This window comes from Aphelocoma coerulescens, chromosome 4, assembly GCF_041296385.1.
Source record: "Aphelocoma coerulescens isolate FSJ_1873_10779 chromosome 4, UR_Acoe_1.0, whole genome shotgun sequence".
Classification (NCBI taxonomy): domain Eukaryota; kingdom Metazoa; phylum Chordata; class Aves; order Passeriformes; family Corvidae; genus Aphelocoma; species Aphelocoma coerulescens.
Genome location: NC_091017.1, coordinates 21,856,431 through 21,881,503, shown reverse-complemented (window position 1 = coordinate 21,881,503; position 25,073 = coordinate 21,856,431). Strand labels below are relative to the sequence as shown.

The window sequence follows — 25,073 nt, the reverse complement described above, 5'->3', positions numbered from 1 at the left end:
TGCCTTGCCATAATCATGAGATTATTGTACAGAGTCATAAACATCACTCCCTTTGTAGGCGTTGCAAATTGGACACAGAAAAATCAAGATATTCCTAATAACTGATCATTTTCAAAACTGTTATCCAAAATGCTTTTGAAAGCAAAACCATGTTACAAGTATGTTAGCAGTGCCAGGCATTTTTAGAGCTCCCTTGGGTCTTATATGCCATTAAAACATTTGATTGGAGGTGCCCTAAATATGGTCCTCCTGTTATACTGTCTGTTGCTGTATTTCTGCCCTTGTTAATTAAGCAAGAAATTTCCTTTTTTCCCCCCTCTTTAGTAAATTAGACTGCTTACTTTAGTCTGCTCCATATGGTCATTAGTTGAGTTATATTTCATATGCAGGGTAAGAAGATGGGATTTATTGTAGACATCCCACAATTCCAGATGTGGTTGCATGGTCAGGGACTGAAAAAGTCAATTTTCTGCCCTGCCCCCACTCCATTCCTATGTCAGATATTGCTTCTTAGTAGCCAAGTAACATGCCAATGCCATCTGAGAGGGGGCACAGAAGAATACCCACCATAAATGCAGAATTAATAAAACTTCCAGTTTTCTCTGATGAAAAAGAAAAAGCCTGCAAGATTATTCTCAGCTATGGGGAAGCAAATATAGTCCCAGTGAACAATAAGCATGGACTGAAGGATTACAGATTTCTCAGGTCCAAACAAATTATCTTAATTAAACAAGTCTTTCTTCTCTCTTCATCTCTCCTTTTTTTCTGCAATTATTTTACTCAACAATGAATACTGTGCTCAGTCTGATACACAGTAATGAAAAAGATCAGCTGTGTGTCTGTTTCCACAGCAGTCAAAGAAAATGGCAAATAATCTTTTTTTTCCCCTTTTTCTTTTGCAATCATGCATTTCTGATACAAGTGGTGCGTTTTAGACATTTAGCCCAGTGGATGTCAGGAATGCTACAAAGATTAAATATTATCTTGTCACATCTGTTCAGAAGCAACACATAACTCTTAAAATATCTGGGTTGCTATAGCCACCTATCTACACTGGCAAGATACAGTATCTTAGGTTAAATTAAGACCCATGCTGAGATAGAAAGTCAAGGAGCAATATGGGAGTTGTTAATAGGTCTGAGAGGAAACCTTGTATTTGCAAATAGATCTCCTTTAAAAAAAAAAAAAAAGAGAGAGAGAATGAAACGGGAAACAAATTCACAGTGAGAGGATTAAGCAAATAATGATCCTGTTATAAGAAAAGAGCAGCTATATCATAGTTATGATACTCTCCATAAAAATTAAAAGAGCAGGACACATTTCTGATAAGAGACAACAGAATGTGGGAGCTCTGGGTCAAAATCTTTCATATGGACAATTTCTCCAAAACCGTTTGGTGCTCTGTGGAGCATATTTTCTCTAATTTTTTCTCTACACAGATTTTCTCTATATGGTTGAGGTCTACTGACAAGAGTATGCAAAAAAAAAAAAAAATCTAATTCTGATGGACATAATGTGTTGAAGAGCACACCTAATGATAAAATTTAATTTGCCAGAAATGGGAGCTAGAATTATATTCCCCATGGCAACTAATGTGTTAATGAGCTGTCTGCATACTCCAGGTTACCCTGCTGATTGTGGTACTCTGTGAACAATGAACACAAGTGTTACAGAAACATCAGCTTCACAGCGTTTTCACGATTTGGGAGAGGGCTATTCATTATTTTGTGCAGGTTTCATTGCAGCATCCCTGAACTGGTGGAGGCAAATGGGCAGTTGTTGCAGTGAGGAGAACTCCAGGTGTTTTTGAGTGTCTTTGGTCTGTATTTCCAGCCATTAGCATGGAAACACTTAGAAGAGACAGAGCATGGTAGGGAGATGGTTGCCATGTTTCCCTATGTCCTTTTCCAGGTGTACAGATTTACAGAGAAAAACAGGGTGACTCCTCATTCTCTACAATCCACATATCCACAGATCAGGTAAATCTGTTTGCCAATACTTTCCTGGGAATGGGCTTCTGGCATGAGATGCCAGTTAGAAATCCATGTAACATCCTTACCTCAGTTTAGGCATCCAATCTTTGTATATTTTCATTAATCCCAAACTCCAAGTTACATTTTCATCTCCTTTGTCAAAGCCTCTTGCAATCTTCCCTCAGTTTAGGTTACAATCCAATGTGTGTGAAGGTGGACACCTGTCTGGGTCTGTATGGAGGGATGGCATGGCCTGAAGCCAAGGACTGCAAGCTGTGGCTTCTTATTTAGTTGTATAGCTCATGTTTTGGATTTTCAGGGTCTTGTCATAGAAAGGTATTAATTAACAGAGAAAAATACAGCAGAAAGTAGAGTAAGTGCTTTGAAATGGGTACTTTCATGAGTTAAAGGAACCAGGATGTACCTACTTGGACTTTAGCCAGTGATTTGACTGAGAGTAACTCTCTGAATAAACACAACACTCAGAAACCTTTGCCAGTAATACATATTTAAGTAGTAGAAGCTGGTCCAGAGCACAGACCCAGCTGATGCAGCTGTATGCTTGTGGGGTTTAGTTCCATTTCAGTTGTGGGGTTTTTTCTTAGTTCACTCTTTTATGATCTGCTCTTCCCCAGCTATTAATTTTAGAGATTGGGAGGTTTTAACACGATGAGAGCTCTTGGGAAATAAGCAATAGAATTGCTTAGGCCATTTCTTTGGGGAATACTTTTGTGTATTTCTTCTAATCCTAGTGTTTTGGTCACGTAAATAGAGATTACATGAAAGAATACAAAAGATGGTAAACTACACAATCTCCTCTCTCTTGTGAGCACAGATGGCAGCACCTTGGCTGAAAATCTTTCAGATGTAGGAGATCAGGAGAGGGTAAAGGAGATTTCTTTTGAGTGGTGTAGGCTGGGCTCCTTTTGCAGATTTCAGTCTGATCACTCAGGTTAACAGCAAAGAATTAGCAGCACTGAAGGGACCAATCTGCAGGGAGGCTTTGGCAGCTGCAGTTCTGCACCATGTGTGTTTTGCAGCACCTGTCACTGGTACTCAGTTGGAAGGCAAAAGTTCAACCATTTGCACTTACAGGAAAGGGCGTGTGAAATCACAGGGTGAAGGAAGGCAGAATCTTGCACCTGTTTGATGGTGCAGTGGCAGAGCTTCAGGAAGAGCACTAGCTTTCCAGTGGTGACTGCACCAGCAGCAAAGCTCACAAGACCTCCCTGTCATGTTGAAACCAATGGCAGTTTTGCAGTTTAACTTGAATGTGAAGCAGGTGTTTCGTAGAAGAAACTTGTGCAGCAGCATGTAATATGCCACCAAACATGGCATGCCAAAAGTAGTGACAGAATACTGATGGGAATTTCTTCTTTTCTCCTTCCAGCATAAATGTACCTTGTCTGAAATGTCATCTTTGCAGTGCTTGGTTTCTAACATGAACTCATTTTAAGCATAAATAATGAACTGAGTTCATATTTTGTCCATAGTAGAAACAACTTAGTCGTGAGTCTAAACTGCTCTGGACTTCTCCAAAGGGACACGGGTGGAAGAGTGAGGGAGATCTGCAGAGAAATGTATCCAGGACACACCTCATCTTTCCTCCATACTTTCAGAGCCACTAAAGAAAGGGAAGGAACCACCACACGACAGGTGGGTGTCTAAAAACATACACATACCATTGCTTCACAGAGAGCTGCAAGGAAGAGAAAGACCTGAAAAGGAAGGGAGAACAAGAACAGAGCAGAAAATAACCAGCAGTGAACAAGACAAGGTGGAGAAAGGCAATCAGCTATTGCTAGCTAACAAAGCTAAGGGTGATAATGAACCCCTGTTTAATGGAGCAGGCATAAAAGAAGAACCAGGGGAAAGTAGGACCACTGGAAAATGAGGGAGGTAAGCAACTTAATAAGAATTTTATGATGATGGGGTTAATGACCTGTTTTCTTATATCAGTCACCCAGAAGAGGAAAATGATGAAGAGGTATGAGAGACTATGCATTAATGAGATAATAGAGAAGAAACAGTTGACAAGTAATGGAACAATATTGTGAAATTTTTAGGAAGACATTTTACTTAAATGATGGGAATAATCAAAGTGTGTCAAAATCTATATAACTGTTCAAATTCAAGCTACAAAATTTTCAGTCAAACGAAAAAAATTTGCTGCCATGACAGGGCCCAGTTCAAGGGGTGATGCAGATAACAGTGTCCATGGACACTCAGACACTCTTTCCTTGCCTTCAGTGGATTTGCATCCAGACCTGAATGTGGGGCGCTCAGTCCTGCAAAGTAGAGACACTCTGGACTTTGTCCAAAAACTCACTTCAATGGGCAATAAAATCTTAAGTACAGACGTCATTCTCTTACCTGCCATGTGATTCTGAAGTTTCCCATAGTTAAGCATGTGCTTAGCCTGGACCATATAGCTCTGCAGTTTTCAGGACTGACTCCCTCCGAATTTGGTGTTTCTGCTTTCCCAGGCTCTGGAACTTGGTGGTATCTAATGTGCAGGAGCTGCCGTGTTCTGCAATACACATTTCCCAAAAGGGAAGGAATGAACTAGATCCATAAATACATTATTACAACAGAAGAATTAAAATGAGGGTTATTTGTTTTGAAGAGGATTTATCCTCCCCTGTGTCCATAGCGGAAGCCATTAGCTTCTGATCAAGGTAGAACACAGTAAAAGATGCAGAAAGTAATTGGTAATTGTTTCTTTTAATAATACTCTGCGAAACAGCTGCAGTTCTTGACACATATCATAAGAGAATTCCAAAACTGCAGTTTTTGTGGGCATTGGTTTATACTGCGTAAAAAAGAAAATATGTTGATGCTGGTTTTAGTGATTTTCACACAAATGGATTTCTGCATTAGAATAAGAAATGCACAAATGAAAGTGGGAATGACAAGGCTGCTTTTTAACTTGATACTTGTATATGGAATTGATAGACAGATTTGTGATTGCTAATTAGAAAGAGGACAATTCCTTAGCTAGGAAGATATTTCTATTCAAATTCATGTATTTCCACATTAAAAGAGGATTAAAAAATTATTAAGTTTTTCAGTTAGCAATCATATTTCCTAGCATCTCGAGATTTAAATTTAAAAGATTTCTGTGCACTGCTTGGAAAACTATATGTATAAATGCTTTTTCTTTCATAAACTTTATTAAAAATAAGGCAGCAAGACATTCTGCTGTTGGCAAGAGGCAAATTAAATCATCACCCTCATGGTCCTTCTAATCCACTTATGTGTTTATGGAGAAGCAAGTGTACATAGGTACCATATGTCCCCAGCAGGGTAAGGCTGTTAGAACTGGAGGATTTTGGATTTTGGCTTTTCCTAAAGCGTGGATTTTCCTGTAATGCAGGAGGCTGCTTGTGGAAACAGATTTCATCCTTCCAGAAGTCTCAGGTTAGTTTAATCTTAGCTTTATGTGAAGTGTGAACTTTCTGGGATTGGACAAGTGGAAAAAAATTATATAGTTCTTTCATTTGAGCTTTTAAAAAAAATCTAATAATTTCATTTTGTGTGTGTTAAAAATGTTACAAAGCACAAACTTATTTCTTATCAGACTAAGAGAAGTGTGCTTATTTAAGTCTGTAATATTTCAAATTAATGACTGCTCTTCAAAAATCTGCTCATCTAAGGAACTATTCCTTCCTTCCCAACACGCCTTTTATTTTTCAGACAGTCTCATGATAAAATGATTGTATTGTTTCTCTGGTGAAATACTAACTCATTTCAACTGACCTGTCTTCTTTTTTCGTCAGAAGTGCTGTCAAACACAATCTCAGAGATTACTTTTCTTACTAGAGGGGGGAAAAAAAAAGAACTTTCACTGACACATGCTACCTGATCTGAAAGCAAAGTGTCACTAGGCATTTTAAAAATAAAATTTAAAGAGGATTTATGTATTAGATTACTTTCAGTATTGTTGTGGTTTAACCCCAGATGGCAACTAAGCACCAGACAGCCACTCGCTCACTGTCCCATTGGTGGGATGGGGAGAGAACTGGAAAAGTGAGAAAACTCATGGGTTGACATAAAGACAGTTAAATAGGTAAAGCAAAAGCTGTGTGCACAAGCAAAGCAAAACAAGGCATTCAGTCACCACTTCCCTTGGGCAGGCAGATGTTCAGTCATCCCCTGAAAGGCCCATACAATCCCCATTACATCCAATGGTGACTTGGGAAGACAAACACCATCACTCCAAACATCCCCCTTCCTCCTTCTTCCCCCAGATTTATATACTGGAATGACACCCTATGGGATGGAATATCCCTTGGGTCAGTTAGGGTCAGCTGTCCTGGGTATGTCCCCTCCCAACTCCTTGTGCACCCCAACCCTTCACTGGCTGGGTGGTACAAGGAGCAGCAAAGGCCTTGAAGCACCACTCAGCAATAACCAAAACATCCCTGAATATGGTACAACGAATGCATCCACTAGAACTTCCATGTATGTTTTTAAAAGTCCCAACATCCAGGCATTGCTTCTGTCCTGATTCTAAAATATTTGAGTCTTCCTTCTTTGCAGCACATTCAGAATATTCAAATATCAAAATTTCTGTAAAGAATCCAAAATTTAAAGCAATACTCCTAATACAGAAAAAAGTAGTATGTGCTGTACATCTAGCTTTCCATCTTCATAATGATAATAATTCTTATGCAGATAATTTTGGCAATCTTGGTTGGACATCTTACTATTTCAGAGTATTTTGAAGGAGTCCTAAATGCAATGGAGTGGAGGTCTTACAAAGGCAAGATCTCTGAGGAGAGACGCTAATGTGATAGCGTGTGTAAAACTTTCACTAGAGATTGTATTGATCATGAAAGATCATCTTAATCATAGATGAAAGAATGCCAATACTAGTTAAATGCAAAGAATGATTGGGGTTATGTGTGTGCTTATATATATATATTGCATAAATATATAAATCAAGAGGTCTGGAAATTTTGGATCAATATGATGATAATAATTGCAGAGCAGTGGGACCAAGCATTTCCAAAAGTACCTACAATAAAGATGGCAGAATAGTGATATTGTGCTGCTTCTGTGTGCTTTTTATGCCTCTAGGGAAAGAGAAAAAGCAGGGCTGGGATAATAATGTAACAAAAATAAAGGAAACCATCAGGGAAATGAAGATACAGGCCAAGATGAGGACACACACTCTTGTTTACAAGTCTTGCATAAGAGGGGTAGGGATGAATGTATAATACAAGATCTGTTCTGCTGCTGTCTTGCTACGAGTCTAAACCAGACCTGGCAAAAGGATGAAAATATTATTTGGTAAAGGCTTGAAATAACTCAAAATCTGTCTTGGCTTCAAGATGAGTTACAATGGAACATGGTGTTTTTGAAATCCCTGGGAAAGAAATATTCTGGGAAGACAATTATTTTACTTGGAGGTTCTTTTTTTTTTTTTTTTTTTGAAAATAAAAGGTATTTCATTCTGAAAATATTAAAAGATACAATATTAAGGACCTGAAAACTGAAAGAAGTCATTGCAGCTATAAGTAATTCATTTTGCAATGTTGAAACGGCACCAAGCTTTGATCTTTTTAGTATCAGTATTGCAGAGCAAGAGGGTGGCAGAGGTTTGGGAAAGGGAGAGAGATCCTCTGCTCTAAATGGGGATCATGTCAAGAGGAATAAAAGCATTAGAGGGCTTCTGACTATGCCATCAAGTGGGTGCTGCTTTCTTGGACGGGCAGGGTTGCAGTACCAGAAATATTAGCAGACAAGCTCTATTTTGTCCTTTTCCCTCAGTGTCTTCCCCCACCCTTCCCCCTGCTGTGGGTTTAGTGTGTGTGGTGGGCTGCTTTCCCTCACATGCCCTCATTAACCACATCCTCAGTTTCTGCTCCATCTCTCACTTAGTATACTTGCTGTCACCAATAATATATTCCCTTTGATTCCCTTCCTCACTTTCTTCCCTCCATAGCCCTCCAGAAGACATCAGGAAATTTGCATTTCCCTCTTAACAGTGCAAGACTGAGGAACAGTGAAGATAACTCATGACACACGCAACGGGGAACAGCATCACAGACAAGTGTCATCTGACATATATGCATTCGTGCCCTACATAACTCCTTTGGCAAAGCACTGCTCCCCAGCCAGCCAGATTCCTCTTGTGATAAGAGCCATTCAGCTCAGATTTTCAAAGCCATCTCTGCACACCTCTAGCAAAATGAGAGATATCAGTGCTCCTACCCTCCACCCTTCCCCCCCCCCCCCCCACCAGCAGAGAAATTTACAGGAAAGTAGATTTTTTTCAAATTAAGCATTCGGACAAAAAGTGCTGGGAATGTCAACATATCTGTATCACACATGTTATTGTATGCTTTATGTCAAGAGTGGTTTCGGCACACCTGTATTATTCTACATGAGATGCTTGTTAGGTGGAAAGCTACTCTTTGGTTTCTTTTGTGTCCCTTATTTTTTCAAGGGAAAACAGATGGGTTTGCTTCAACATATAGTTTTAAAATCCTGCATGAGTGATGGTTTTATCTTGACATGTGATTTGCTTTGGAAGATTTTCCAGACTTTGCTGTTGCATCCAAAGGTCTCCCTGGTCTGCCAACACAGCTGAAGCAACCAAAGCATTTAGTCACTCCAGAAGAATTGCAGGTGTGCCTAAAATTAGGCTTGTGCTTCATAATTTTTGTGCCTAAGCTGGTGAAAGGGCACAGAGCACCTCTAAAGATTAAAGGCACAAATTCATTGTTCAGTCTCTAACAGCTGTTTCTTTTTAGATTGTTCAGTAAAATAACAGACTTAGCCACTCTGTTTCTGTGGTGTTTGCTGATGAATTTTTAAAATAAAAAGATCACTGGAATAATTTCATTGTAGTTCTTAAACTCACATTAACATAATGGATTTCTTGTTGGCAGAAAGGAGCAGTGAGTAACAGCCAGTGTGACAATGGGGAAAGCACATCAGCTTTATAACGAGGGAGTTAAATCTGAGGTGTGACTGTCTTGGCCATTCAAAAGGGTTTTATTGTAGGTACCACTCAGATTAAAAACACAACCTTATAAGAAAACTAAAGACAAAACCTGTGGTTAATACAACCTAGACTTACATGCAGCTATCCAGTGTTCTAAAGGTAAGAATCTACCTCAAACACTGTAGATAAATGCACTTGAGTTCAGTGCAAGTGTAAAATGGAATTATATCATAGATCCCTGAAGAACAACAAGAAGAGAACTTCTTTCAGATCACAAACAACTAGCAGTTGGCTGACATCCCGCAGCAGGAAGACCAACATCCTTTTTTACATTTCTGTCTAATGAGTGCAACTGTGGAAATAGCATTATTATTTATGTAGGCTCCAATCCAAGACAGCACTTAATCTTATCAGCAGGAATTTTAACCCCACCATACGGCTGAGGTAAAGAGGTTAGTAGGATTAAAGAGTGATTAGTTGTTTGCAGCCATGCTTCAAGAAAGTGTTTGTGTGTGCAAAGAGCACTTCACCACTCAGGTCCTGGAGACAACCAGCCCAAGCTTCCTTGTTGACTTCCCCCTGGGAAGGGTGAAGGAGTAGGGACAGAACGTGATGAAGGGGGCAGCTTCCCTGGGACACTACAGGCTCCTGGGAGCAGCTGGAGCAGAAAGAGGCTAAGCCAGCACTGCCCAGAGCAGCAATGCACAGTAACTACTACAGCAGGGGCATCATAACTGCTTTCTTTTCCTCTCCCTTTGCTTGCCCTGCCAAGTCCAGCTTGGCCATACTGACAACTTTCAATGCCTCGAGAAGTTGTAGCTCATGCTACAGAGACTTTACAAGTTTCTCATTGTTTGGAAGCCTTGGAGCAATGCAAAGAAATCACTAAGAAAATAAAATCAGGCCTTTACACTTTGGATATGGAGAGTATATATTGATATCAAAAGGAAACCTGGTGGGAAATAAATGAGAAATGCATATGAAGCCACCCACTACATAAATTCTCACTTGGTTTGGGGGGGGAATCTCCCCCCACCCTTTTTTATTGTTTTTTAAGGCTTAGTTTTCCCTCTGTGTCAGTATCTCCTGAAGCATAGCATCTACCTGTAGCTTCAGAAAGTCTCTCTGCTTTACTAGCTGTGCTTTCCAGGCTGTGTTACAGGTTTCTTCTTTTCTTCCTTGAAGTTGTAATCCTTCATAGCCACCGTTTTTAATTTGGTGCATGGCTACCTTTGCTGAAACAACACTAAAAAGGATGTATTGTTAACTCCTTCTGTTTTCTTTTAAAATTTTTATCCTGATATCCTTTGTTTCTACATGTATTTTGTAACAGTAATATTACACTTTTGCAAGACTTTTGAAGTCCTTAATTTTTTCCTTGGAAAATTCTTAGCCTTTTGTTTCAAAGTTTTGTTTCAAGTTATTTTTTCCATTTTTTTTTTGCAAGAAAGAAAAAAAATAATGCAAATAGAGTGAAAGTCTTAAACAAATCATGTGTCTTGCTACTTTAGCCTTTGATAGAGCTTGGCTGTACTACTTGGAGGCTTTCATCTGCTTTATGAACATTCATGATTATTTTACAACAGTGCTTTATTGCAACCTCCCAGCTAAGCAGCTTTTCTAGGCTGTGTGAAGGCTTTGAGGCCACCTAGAAAAGTTAGCCAGGTTGTTCTAAAATGCCTTCAGTTGTGATTCGACTTAATTTGCCCCATTATCTTGAAATAGGCCAAGTTCCCTTAGTTCATCAGGACATGCTCCCTCTGGGAAGACTGGTGACAGAGTGGCAGAACAAACTTCAGTTTCGCTCCACCATCACAGAAAGACAAGTTAAATTACCTTCATGGAACCAACAGTATTCACATTCACTGATCCACTCTGAAATGGATTCTGACTGCCATCTTAGTTCCTTTTCTCATCAGGGAATCTGTTCTATATGTTGTCATATGTGTGTTTGGCATACAGAATTTGAAAGAGTTTGTATTGGGTTTTATTTCTCTCAAGCAAAAGAATAATAGTAAATAATAGTTGTGTCTAGGTCAAAGCAATATCTCCTAATGTAATTACAAGCCCATAAAAGCCTGAGGCACATGTGCAGGTCCATAATGCAGCATTCATCACCACAATAACTAATTTAGAGCTTCTTGTAGATTCTGCCTTTTTTTTTCCCCCCATTAAAATACACAGACATATCTGTCTTTTTATTTTCCCTTTTATACACTTGTGAAATCCATAGGCCTGCCCTGGGCTGGTGCCTTCTGCAATTCTGGGACACAAGTAGAAGGTCACATTTGTGGGATCCTAAGTACTCCGTGTGTATTACTTATGGCTGATGTGACCTTAAGGCAAGCCAGGTTTTAAACTACACACACTGAAATATTACTTCTTGCAGAACCAATATTACTGAGACCTTAAAGAAATAGTGTATCAGGCAGGTTAAATCTCCTCACTGATAACAAGAATCAAATCAGCCAAGTTTGGTAGATGAAGTGTTCACCCTTCCCCCCACTCACCACCCAGAGATCCAATTCATAATCCTCAGCTCTAAAATACAACGTGTTATCTTATCTTTTTGCCCAAGACTTGAACGGCACATACTGTTCTGTGCTCTGCAAAGGCTGAATTGCCATTTTTAAGTCATCACCTTGAGAACAGCTGAAGGTGCACAGGAGCCTTGGCACAGCTTCCCATATCCTTGCGGCATTTAACAACAAATATTCTTGACATAGAAAGAGCTGGAGTCACATGCTGTGATTGCTTAAAAGATTTCATAAGGTGTGCCAGTGATTTGGCATTTCTCAGAACAACTCAGACCAGCCCAAAGGTATTATTTATTGCTTTCACAGCCTACAACCCCTCCACCCTCCCATTGCAGAGAGATTATAATTGTTTCAAAAAGGACCTTGTTCAAAACTCCTGTGTAGAAGCAAGTTCAGATCAGGTAAAAATCTGATTTAGTCCTCTAAAAGCAGAATTTGGGCTGGAATAAAAATCACAGCATTACAAACTGCTGCCTACCAACCTCACTAATCAAGACACACTTTGCCTGTTCTGTTCACAATACAGACCAACGTCACCTGCACTTTTCACACCAACATTATCAACCGAGCTTTGATATTTATTGCTGGTGATGTAAAAAGTATGAGCACCCCAAAGCATTTTTGTGTGTCTCAAACTCAATTTTCAACATGGGCTGCAAAGCTGACAAAGAACGAATCTTTTCTTCCCTATGGCAAATTGAGCTCCCCCTGGATTTCTGGCACTTTCTTTCCTCTGTTTCAGAGAACAATTGGGGTGCATCTCCCATAAAGATTATTTGTGTAGAGGTTTTCATCTCTGTCAGAGCCCCTTCACTTGGATAAATTTCCCTTGAGCCCCAGCTCAGGGTTAGTGGAGGAAGCCTTGTCCCAAGCTGAATTATCTTCCTCATAGGGTCTTCAAAGGGACACAGGAAAGAGGCCCCTTAAAAAGCCTGTGTTTGAAAATTTGGGTGTACACTCTCCCAAGTGCCTGTCCTAGGTGATTTTGAAAGCCACAGCTTATGCTCAAGAGGTAGCAGAGCCTTGTGAAAAGAGATGTCTGCTGTCACCATAGGAGGTCATTGTGGCCCATGGAGCAAGGGTTTAATCCAAACTACAGATATGAGTTATTGCAGGCTGGACTGAAGTGTCTGGGGTGATTTTGTAAGATTCTTCTGTTCTCTAAGTATCAGTCAGCAAAATCTGCAAAATACATCACAGGACTTTCAGCCTTAGTCTGAAAGTTACTGAATAAAATGCATGCAGCATTAGCATTGGGGGTGTTTTTAGAAAATTCAGAAACCCCCCCCCATTTTTTTTGCTAAGAATATACTGCTAATACACATATTCCTGATGCTATAAGAAAAATCTCAGTTCTCAGATTCCAAAAAAAATTAATTTTATATTGATCAAAGCACTGCAAATATTCTAAGAAGGCTTCATTTTAAATTATGCAGCACAGAATCAACTTGGAAATTTCAAAGTGCATCATAAGATGCTTTGAAAATGTTTCAATCAACCCTCACATGGCTCAAAGATCCCTCTGTTCTGATTTTACATAAACAAGCCTGCCCTGTCCTTACTGATGCTTTGAGGACTACCAACAAGGTGCTAATGAGGATTTTTGTGTGTGTGTGTGAGAGTAAGGGACATATCTCTTAACAAAGAATTTGACTAATCTGACAACGTCACTTCTATATAAGCAGCCAAACATCTGTCAGACTGTAATGACTTCTTCTGATCAATAGTGACATGGCCAGATTTGAAACTGGCAACCTGGAGGCAAAAGGCTTTGTACCCTGTTACTAATCTCCTGAGCTCTCTAGTCCCCTCCGATGTGCTGCTTTCTAATGAATACATTCTACATTCAAAACGACAAATGGCTTCAATTAAAAAGAGATCTCGGGGAAAACACTTCCGTGTTTGAATGGAAGACCCCACAGCATTACTCATTTATTCTTTTAGGCCACTGGAGTTAATATGTCAGTTCTATAAATTAAAAGTTTCTGTGTGAATCATGAAGAAAGATGCCTGGGAGCTGCACTGCCTTGAGACACGAGCTGTTCCTCCTGTGCTCAGCAGGAGGTGGGAAGCACAAGCTGGGATCAAGAGAGATGCACCCTTGAGAATGTCACTGGTGTCCACAGAATTGAAGCCCTGCCTCTCTTAGGACTTTGTAATTGTTACAATTTAAAAATACTGCAAGGATTGCAGACGCTGCAGGAGGGGGGAAACTGGGTGAGCTCAGTACCATGAGAGGAAGAGCTCGTGGTTTCCCCCATTACTGTGAAGCTGGGTGAATGAAGTAGAAAGGCCAGCTTCTGCAAAACTGAACTTCAATAAGAACGATTCTTTTTTATGGCCTTACCTACAACACAAACACTTTCTTTCAGCCTTGGTTGCTGGCAACAGATGGAAGGCTAACACAGGGGTCTAAGTGCACAATCACCTGCTTTGTGCACCCCACAGACCTTCTGACCACTTCGATCGTGCGCTTTTCAAAGTTAAGCCTTTAATTCAGGTATTCAGAGTCTGATCCTGACGTTCCTTCTGAAGCCTGAGGTCAAGTGAAAGCTGTGCAGTTCATAATGTTCCTCACAGATATACACACCAGGCAGTCCTGGGTCCACCTGAGTCGCAGAGCAGCAAGTTCAGGAGGTGAAGAGGAGAGACTGTGCTAGAAGAAATCTGTAAAAATCCTTGCCTTGATTTTAAGCAAAATATTTTAGAAGCATATAACTGTGGTAGGGCAGTAAGAAATGCAGTGGAGTTTATTGGCTCACATAACTCGATTATGCTTAAGCTTTGCTGCTTAAGCATTCTGTGGGAGCTGAACAAGGACAGAGGCAGAGACTATACAGCAGCACCAAAGCTTTTTGGCCTGAGCTCTTCACTGCTGAGCCTTACAGAGGATTTGCATGCACCCTGCAGCCCCCAAATCCCCTGAGCTAGTCAGTCTGCAATCAGCTATCCCAGCATGACTTGGAGCATCTCTACCAATTTACTTCCTGCTCTTGTCTCACAGCTGGATACCTCAGGAGTGGCTTCACGTGGCCTGTGCTGCCCTGAGCTCTGTTGGGCAAAGAGGTCCTCATCTTGCTCTCTGCTGCAGCTGCCCCTCTGGGATCTCTCTGTCAGGTCAACAATCGAATCTTTGATGGTTTTACCCTGTTGCCTCTAGATTAAATTCCACCAGAGGCAAACTGGGCATGAAGCGTGACCATGTGAGCTCTTCTAAAATGTCTCACAACTGCTGGCATAAAGGGTCAAAGCAGAAGGCAGCAGGAAATGATATTGGGAGTTTTAAAGTGGTGAGAAGCTGATCTAGATGATTATATTGTCTGTAAAAAAGGACTCAGAGGCAGAAAAATCACACTACTGCTTTGGAACCTCTTCTGTTCATGACACTGCTATGAAATATGAACTTCCCTTCCTCTCTCTGAACTGTTTGAAGAGTTTTCGCTGACTGGACTGAAAGGTCATCTCTGTGGTTGGGTCCAGGAATTCCCATCTGTCTTCTTTTCAGGTTCATGGGCTACCAACTCTACTTGTCTCAGCAGCTTGAAAAGCTTTCAGATACTACTATCTTCAATTCAGACCAGTGAGGGTTTTTGCTAATGAGTTCCAAGAGGAAAAAAATTATTGTTTCATAAGAAAACACTAAAATGACAAAGATGAATCTTCTCATCAACTGAATAGCTGAAATAAAGCCCAACACAGCTGAACTGCTGCAGTTCTGGATCATGTCTATGCTCATTTCTAAAAGGTTCCAGCATGTAAAAGTACATGGCAGTTCAAATGAGAACCTGATGAACTGAAATCCTCTAGACCTGATTACACAAAAAGTCCAGGAAAATTAACATCTACAGGCCTTGTTCATTAGCAGTGAGGCCACTGTCAAAGAGACTGTGTAAGGGGGGCAGCACAAATGCAAGGTGAATGCCTGTGATGACACAAAATCAGATGTTATCACGGCATATCCTAAACACTTAGGCATATAGAGGTTTTTTTACAGTTAAACTATACAGTTTTCACGAATATGAAACTACCTACCTTCACTTTCACAGTAAAAGCCATTGCTGTCATATCATCAAATTGCAAAAGTGGTCAGTACAAAAAAAGCAGTGAACTAAAAGACCATTCGCCATGACCCTATTGTAAGTGTATCTTGCTCCATGGCTTGAAACTGCAGCAAAGTCAAACCCACAATAAAGTTTTCCATTAAAGATCTAAGATGCAGCATGGCTGGGGAATAGCTGCTTTGGCTTTTGGCTAAACTCTGAACACATTTCTGGGACACAGAGGTTCTATTTGTACCCACACGGTGGTTCTACCCTCTGGCATTATCTGAATCCAGGATGCACAACCCGCTAAACATCACTCTGCATTTACAGGAATTCATTTAAATGAGACTTTCACAGGTCCATTCAGCCATCCAGTGTATCACACCGTTTAAAGTCTACTACACAAAGCACAGCAGCAGGCAGATAGAAATCTCTGCCTGAAGTATTTTTGGCACTGATATTGAAGATCTGGAACTTAAAATCCATCTTAGGAAGATATCTGTGCGATAATTTATTTTAGCTTTGTAACAAATGTGAATTCTCTGGTGCTTCTCTCCTACTGTATAAAATGCTGAGGAGTCTGTTCAGATTTACAGTTCACTGATCTGTGCTGAAAGTATCTATTACAATAAGCAGAGGAATGAATGGAAGGGAAAATTGTCTATCAGCACTCTCAGAGAGGTGAAGTTTTCAAGAACAGCAATCAAGAAAGTTATAAAACAGCTCCATTTTGCAAGCATAGCTCTGAGAACATTTCCCCATCAGCTCCAGTAAATTGCAACATGGCTGGGTGTATCTGTCAGTATAGTGATGTCACCATTAAACACCTGAGAGAAACAGAGTGTCTGCAGAATCGGAGAGTGAGAGAAACGAATACCAGGAGCCGAAAAGCAATTCAGTGGTAAATGCCTGCGTTTTCACAGGAAGCAGCTCCGCAGAGCAATCTGAACTGCAGTTCAGGGCTGTTGGGAGCATTCAGAGGGCTTTAACCTGAAGAAGCACCAAATGTCACTACGGTTACTTACATAACAGTCCAAACTGCTTTGTAACAAGTCATTTAAAGGCTTAAGGTAGTTTAAGGATTTTCTTGATGGCTACACTGATGTTGACAGGGCACTAGCTTTACAGTTTGCTAATATTTTTATACAATTTTTATACAGAAGGTTTAAAACTCTAAATAATAACCTAAATGCAAAAAAAAAAAAAAACCAAAACAAACCAACCCAAAAGAACCCCTGCAAACCAAAAGAAAACAACCAGATAAAACCCCACATGATTTATGCTACAAATACAAGACAAACTTTTGTGTCAGCTTCACTATTGTAGTTTTCTACTTCATATAAATGATATAAATGGTAAGAGGAAAAATTCACCTTGCTAGCTGGCTTGCCTGTCTTCCTGAACACATTTTTAATGAGGATCTAAAGGGCTGACACTTTGAAATGACATTTTATTCTTCTAGGTGCTGCAGAAATAGTAGTAGTAGTATCAAAAGAAACATAAGGGACTCTGCTGGCCCCTACATCCTACCAAAACTAACCAAGCACTATCTGCAGGATCTTCACCAAGCCCAAATCTGTACCTCAGCTGCAATTTAGCACCTGGAGATGAGGATTATTGGTAACAACCGCTGATTCATTTGATTGTTATCATGCTTGGGGGTGGCACTGCCTCCTTTTATGCCTGTCAGCACTTAACAGACAATAACAGTTAATTGCAATTAGTAACCATCACTAAACCTGCGCCAAACCCCAATTTCACTTCAGATTCCTGGCTGAAATACTAGCAGCATGCATAAACTGCACACGTCTCTACTCCTTACTTCCCAAAGCAGAGAGGCTTCCTGCTTTTCTGGGCAGGATCAGCTGGAGGATCCTTAGTGCTCATGAGATGCAAGGACCTAGATCTTATCCACCCTTCCTCTCTTTCTTTGTGTGTTCTAAGGCTGCGCCTCAGCACCAGCCATGGCAGCTCATAGAGCTCTCCTTTATCACTGGCTCAGGCATTCTTGGCTCCTCCAAGCTACAGCAGAAACTTCCACCCAGTTTCCCAAGGATAAATGTCGTCATCATCATGAATTATCGCAACTAGCACCGAGTGTTTTCAACAGCTCACAAAAAATTCAACTCAGAGGATCTGCAGTGCAGGATTTAAAGTGAATCTGTCCTGTGCAGTGACTTAAGTGTTGAAATGTCTCAGGGTGCTAGCTCAGACAGCCAACACAATGTAATCACCGTGGTTAGCCACCACGGGAAGAGCAGGGAAGAGCCGGAGAATACTCTAACTCTCATGCATTGTACTGAAGGGCAGGAGCCTGTAGGAGGCATGGACAACACCCACTGTCAGCAACCTGTGCTTGAAACACCCTGGAGTTAGAGGAGTACCTCTGTCATCGCATAATTAATGCTTCCCTTCTCTTTCCCTTCTACAAAATACCTTGGGAAAGGCAAAGTGATGCAACTGAAGTGGGAAATACCGCTGCTAGGGTAAGTGGGCACACCAGCTGTTTCAAACAAAGAGCTGGAACAAATGGAAACGAAACGTGGCGAGAGCAAAAATTTTGCAAACTCTTTGGACTTCAAAGTGCACAGCAAACCACTGTAGGGAATCAGTAAATGCTGCTTATCCAAATCTGCACTGTAGCTCAAGCATCAGTATCCCCACAGATTCACAGCTCATTCGGAGGTGACTCCTTTTACTCAGGATTTGAAAATCGCAGTGGGAAAGCAGTGGTTGTTAGTAGATTCCTGTCCAAAATAACAGCTGGGGGACAACTGAACTGAAAGTCCACAGAGGTGGAAGCTGTATCACTGGAGATACCCCTGAATGGTCTTGCAGCTAGCTGCCAGGGTGAGGAGTGCTGCAGTCAATATAAGGTGCCAAATGACTGATTTTCCTAAAAAACTGAGGTATGATATATACAGCCAGCAGGTAATGTGGAGGTGCCTCTTGTTTTATTTAGTCATAGAGCAGCCTCTCATTTCTCTTGCTGCTTCTGGCCAGGTGTGTGTAGCACTTCACCTGGCGTACTGGTGGCTCCTGGAGGAATGTCTCACGCCCTCCAATGCCAAGTCCTTTGCCACCACTGCTGTGTGCCTGGGCTGACATCAAGTGCTGATTGCCCAATATCGCACCACTCCCCCTCTCTTTAGCCTCATTGAGAGCGTAAAAGAGAGAACTCCCATCCACAGCCTCCTCATTACAACCCTCAGTGTGGTGCCCTTAAATAACACCTTTTTTGTGTAGGTCAATTGGCCAATATATAGTGGCTGCCATTGGCTCCTCTGAGTGCTTGCACAGCGCGCTGGGCGTGCATGCATGTAATTTATCATGTCAAACTCATTTTCTTTCACACGGTATTGTTCCTGCCTTTCTTTTTCCACAGAGTTATTATTCTGCATGATTTTCCTTTGTAATTAAGTGGCTCGGTTGCCATTCCCAGCTCTGGAAAAATGACAAAGGGAAAACACGAGAAGCCGCAGCCTCAAATTGGTTTGCATTCAGCAGGGTTGCCTGCCATTTGCAGGGACCAGCAGATGTCAGCCTAAATTGAAAAATGGAAGAGAAATACTGTATCATAATGTTAGCATCTCCCATGCCAGATGGGAGCCTTACAGAACATGGCAGGAGCAGTTAGCCAGCAGTGGTTAAAATTCAGCGTTGGAACAAGTATGGTTACGCTGCATGCACCAATAGTGTATTTTGATTATAGAACTTAATTGTATCATGGATCAATGATAGTTTAATTTATGAGGATTGATTTTGTTAATTCAAGCAGTTCAAGAGGCACTGTTAAAGCTTCAGTTCATTTAACTGTATCTGACTTCAGCTTTACTTATGCTATCAGAAGATAAATGACTGTATATAAACTAATACCCTCCCCTCCCTATGTGTGTATTTATTTCAGCATCTGTCACTAACTGTGAGTTACATTTAAATGTAAAGTGTTAGCTGGGCAGGGTACAGCATTGGGCTTTGAGTACTTTAAATCCAGTAACAAAAGTGGCATATGATTATTTGCTCACACACACTGATTCTTCTGATGGTTTACTGTTGCTGTATCCCCAAATTTTGTAATAGATAATTGTTGCACTCTCACTAAATAGCAACAGGACAGTTGTGAATGCTGTGTCAGAAGAAAAGAAGGATGGGCAAGCCTATTCAAGACATGGGTTATGCAGATCACAACTCACCAGATGTGAAACACGAACCTGACATCCAGTAAAAGTAAATTTACTGTTGAGCTTCCAGCCATCTCACAGGACTCTTTCTTGAAGATCCAGATCATAAAAACAGGCTTTACATGAAAACCTTAACATTTACTCAAAACTGACATTTCCCACCAATCCACTCCACATGCTTTTCTATCCCTGATTTTTTGGGCAAAAGAACTGGGAGTTAGAAAATCAGGCAAATAAAATCCCAAAGAAAAAACCTCAAGTTAATGATTTTTATGAAACTGCAATGCATTTTCTAACCCCTGAGAATTCTCACCTGAATGTGAAAGCAATCTCCTGAAACAAGTCAAATCACAGGCAGGAACTGGTTTGTCAGCTTTGAATCGACTGTTGATGAGGAAAAGCATTCATACGCGCACCTTAATTTCACACTGGCTTTTGCATCTTCCTCTGTTTTTTGCTTAATCTGATAAAATCAGACGATACTTACTCCACCCTTGTGCTGCCCATGACAAGCCAAATCCACACAGGATGCACCTTGCTGCAGCCTCTGCCTCTTACAACGAGTCTGAGATTTTTGTCACCACAACTAGGCAGTCAATAAACATATGTTTTCACTCATTTGTTTTAATCCTTAATCCCATGCTTATCCAGTATCACTTGCAGTGGAGTGGGGGGAAGGAATAGAATCATAGAACCACAGAATATCTCAAATTGGAAAAAACCCATGTATTGATCTTATAAAAAACAAGAAAAGGGGATGCATATTTCTACAGAGACCTAATGAATCAGGAAGGCTTGTCACCATGTGACATGCATGAGCTGTGCAGAGATACTCGAAAAGCAAATAAATTATCTTTCTGTCAACAAAGTGTCATATCACAGGAGACTGCAAAATGGAAAGCTTTTATAAGTTAGGGGGAAATTCTTCCCTTTCCTGCACTGTTATATCAGCCCTTTGAGCTAGCTTTGCTTCACCTGTTTAGAATTCAGTGGAACAGTGCCGACTCAGACCATCTGATGCTTTCTTGAGCTTTTGGAAAAAACAGCAGAAAAGGATTCATTATATAGTTGACAATCATAGCATCAATAAAAATAAAAATTACAAAATGAAATCAGAGCACAAAGAGAGAATGGCACACAGGAAGATATTAGGCTACAAATTGCAAGAGGCAACAACAGTGATAACCAATACAAGGGATAAAAACCAAAATGAAACAAATGGTCCAAAATACATTTTGTGTTCAGCTCTGTGCCCTGTCTAGTCCTTCCATATCTTTAACAATTAAAGTCAACACACTCATAGCCAAGTAATTGTGGCTCCAGGGGTCTCTCAAACCACAACAACAGCAGATGCTTTCCCAGGGCATGTCAGTCACTGGCTCTTTCCCAGGTCAAACACTCCCAAATCTCCCATGCAGGGACTTTCCTGTCCCTTTGGACCAGGGAGTAGGACATTCTCTAACTAGGTCTTCACATTTCTTTTGCTGATTTCAGGGTTTCTCAGACAGATTTGCATTTTACAGCAGAGGTGGGGAGAGATCAGAAAACTCAGAGCTCCAAAAGGGATGTTATCTTCCCTTTCAAATCAGCAAGAAAAAATGTTCTTGCTTCCTGATGAAGAATCAGTCTCCCACACAGGGATGTTCTTTCCTTGAGAGTGGCAAATTGGAGGGGACAAAGCAGAGCAGGCAGGCTTATCCTCTCATCAAGTTTTCCCATTTGAGTCAAGACACTTTTTCAGAACAACCTTAGCGGGCCCCAAGGTGTTTCATCTCTTTTCAAGCTTTACCTCTAAAGAAAGCTCGTCTTTTTCCACTCTGAATCCCCCAAGACTTAGTTGAGTCTCTCTCACTCCTATTTCACATTACACAAGCTATAATAACATATACTGGTGGAAAAGAAACCAAGCAGTAGCAATTTGTAATAGATTTCTGCAGAGTAGCACAAAGGCAATTTGATCCAGCTTAAGAAAAATCAGCAGCATATGAAAACATGTTCTGCTCATGTCAAAAATCTTTCTGTTCTTCCCCATCTGGCATTAAATCATCAAACCTTACATAAATGCTTAATTTTGGTCAAGGGGGTGTGCTGACTGGGTACAATGGTGCTGCCTACCTGAAGTGTAGCTTGAGTCACACACAAAGAAAATCAGCAGTAGGACAAAAATACTTTCTCATCCTCTCTCCTGCTCTTTGTTTTATCTTGCTCACCAGATAGATTCATTCTGCCTTCCTCGAGAAGACCTGAATCTATTCTGAAGCATACCTTGATCCAAGCTTTAGCCCTCTGGAAATCACACAGACCCCATGAATGTTAACTAAGGAATCACTGCCTACAATCATTTTACCTTTTTCTTTTGTTATTAATCCTGTTGTTTTTCTATATGTTTCTCCTCTGTTTCAGTATCTCTCTTGTCAAATACCGCTTTTCCTTTGTTTCTTGCTGCTTTCCAGTTTTGGATGCTCTCCAGCAGCATGGCAGCCTTCAGCTCAGAGTACATGTCCCCTTTGCCTGTGAGTATTTCCCCTAACGCTGACTTCTCTCACTCCACAAGCGTAATCCCTGTCATCTCTATCAGGACTCATTTCACACCTAGGCTTTTCAGGGTTATTTTGTTGCACATTCTCGACACAGCTCCTCCTTTTGTCCCTCTCCCACTTTCATTTTCTGGTGACATTCCAAGGATTGGATCCTGCTGAGCAGCCACTTGTTAGGAAGCAGAAAAGAGGAGCCTCTGGGGAGTGGACTTTACTATTTCTCTGCCCAGGACTGTTATGGTTGTGGGCAGGTGGTGTGTGACTCACCACAGTGCGAGCACAAATGTACGGGACTGGTACAGCATTAAAACCATTCAAGGGGTTTCTCTCTCTGTAGGAGAGAGAAATTGGAAATCTGAAACAGAGCCACATGGCTACCAGTGGAACATAAGTGAACTCTTGACAGTGTAATTATACTCACCAGAGCACTCAAAAATAATTGCTATCCTTAAGAATCAAGCTGCTTGTTTTAATCTTAATGGGGTAAACTGTTTTAGAGGGTATTGATACAAAGGAAGGAGAGGCCAGACAAAGCAAGATGCTTTCCTTTTTGTTTTCATTGTGTTTGTCTTTAAGACTTGAATTTTTATCCTTCTGTACATCTGCACAATACAATAATTATCAAATTAGTTGCTGTCAGTACTCATTCCATATGGTCAGATAAAAGGATCGTGAGGACACATGCGCAATAAAGATGTTTAATCTGGAGAATTTTAAATTAGGAGGAATATCTAGTAATTCATAATACTGACAACATACAAGTAAATCAGAGGAAGCTTCTAAAGAAAAAATGTCATTATTTTCTGAAAGATTATAGCAGTTCAACAGTCTGGATAGTTCTGTGGAGAAATTGGGTTCTCAGCTCCTAGGAGAATACAGGGAAGCTTTGTGATTTCAAACTGTGCCATTTTGATCTGTCAGCTGAAAGGAGAGTTAGTCTCATAATGCAACAGGACATGAAACAGAGGGGATTTTTAAAAGGGTTGTAACAGTTTATGTGCAAGCACTTTTGTATCTACATACTTCAGCAAATTCTCTTTGAATTCTAAATTGTTTAGCTTCAAGTGTTCTGGAGGCTCCAGAAGAGCACATAATTTCAAGCTAACTGTTTGAAATGCTGTGACAAATAGTCCCTCTCCAAGAAGAAAGTATTGGACATCAAAGTCATCCCAGGAGGAGGGTAAAACAGAATCACTCAATATATTTATTTTACATTACTTTTCACCATCAAAATGCATAAAGTCATGTAGGATGCCAAATAAGGAGCTAGAGCTTCTGCAGTTACCAGAAAGTGTAGTTTTTCTGAAGTTAATTTTTAATGCTGAGAGACACAGCAGTGTCTCATTTATTCTCAGCTGTGAGTGTTTGTGGCATTTTTTGGTTCCATGTGAAACCCTACTCTCAAGTCAGGTGTCCCCAGGCCAGGCAGTAAAGCCCGGAATTTTCAATTGCAACCCCTGTGTCACAGAAAGGATACACCTGCCTGAGAAACAGGGAAGGGAAATTTATTGAGGTGTGGCCTTGAAGGGGAGCTACCTCTAAAGGAGAGTTTAATTTTTTAAGGCCCACGTGAATCAGCTTTCTGGGAGAAACTGAAGTGGTAAGTGAAGTGCACAGACAAGACCCTAAAGGGGTGTATGGGCACCAGCCATGTTTGTAAAGTTCATAAGACAAAGCAGATCAGAGATCACACAACACACCTCCTTAAAACCAAACACAGAGGTGTACTGAGGTGAGAGACAAAGATGCTGTTTCCAAGGCAATTGCTTTACCACTCCTGGATTATGGCAGTAATGGATTTGGATGCAAATTCCCAAAGCAAGTACTTGACAGATAAAGCAGTGAATCGTCAGCATAACAATGACGGTGGGAAATATGTTACATGCTGCCTGCTCCAAAGAAATGTAGAAACTCAGAGCAGCATGGATGTAAAAACTGAGCCCTTGTGAGTCTTCACAGTGTGTCTGGAGTCAACTAGCAGGAAATAAAAACAAGTTAAAAGCATGAAACTGCATGGGATTCATCACAGAAAGATTGAAATGTTGCAGCAGTATTGACCACTTGAGAGGTGAATTGCTGTGATCAGTCCTGTCAGGTTCAAGAGACAGGCCCAACATCATCAACACTTGCAGCATGCTGTTCTCAGCACACATGAGCACATGGCTGCTGCTATAACTCAGCAGAGGAGAGCCATCATGCTGGGGGAAGATCAAAAGTCAAACAAAAATTTCTCATTAAAAATGTTATCTGGGAAGGGGTTGTCACTGCCAGCACTGTGGAAAATAATTGTGGAAAGAAAAGTAGTAAACTGGATGATGATGAGAGACTACTCCAAGAAAGTCCTTTTACCACCAGACATCATTATTTTAGTCAGTAGCTGTGAAGCAAGATCTATCCAATTTACAAAGACCTTAAAAACTGATTATAGTCTTCAATTCTTCCTGAGATCAGCAGCCCACCCTAACTCTCACAGTGGCTTTGAAAAGGTGCCAGCATTCACTGGTTTGGTGATATTCTCCAGAGATGGCAAACAGACTGATGTTCTTAAGAAGTGCTCTGGTTGCAGGCTGTGAGGCTCACAAGCACACCTTAGAACGGCCTGAGAGTCAAAAGGTGCAGACACGACAGGAGACTGGCAAAAAATCTTGACTTGAGCAGGAACCTTGCTCTTAACCTGTAAATGTTGTCAGGCACTCCTCTGTTACTTCAGCTTTTTATATGCCTGTTGTAAGTGTTAATTTACTTCTGTCAAACATTGTTCTTTTCAACATCCTTGCAGCAGAGTACCTGCTGTGCCCGTGTTTCTCCAAGTAGCTCTCTTCCATCAGGCAGAGGAGTGACACACAA

At 40.8% G+C, this 25,073-nt stretch overlaps 1 protein-coding gene across 14 annotated transcripts in view; it reads right to left on the bottom strand.

Annotated features, from left to right (window-relative positions):
- The window catches only part of CCSER1 (coiled-coil serine rich protein 1), a 666,540-nt gene extending 649,392 nt beyond the window's left edge, over positions 1-17,148 (bottom strand). For 5 of the 14 annotated variants that reach the window (XM_069013061.1, XM_069013062.1, XM_069013071.1 and 2 more), the window contains exons 1-3: positions 16,882-17,137; positions 5,733-5,791; positions 4,347-4,503 (exon numbers count right to left, since the gene is read on the bottom strand). The gene's annotated coding sequence lies outside the window, so the exon portion shown is untranslated. Of the gene's footprint in view, positions 1-4,346; positions 4,504-5,732; positions 5,792-10,032; positions 10,175-16,881 lie in introns of all 14 variants that reach the window. The other 9 variants (XM_069013052.1, XM_069013051.1, XM_069013053.1 and 6 more) reach the window with 9 other exon arrangements.
- Positions 17,149-25,073: the final 7,925 nt, after the last annotated feature.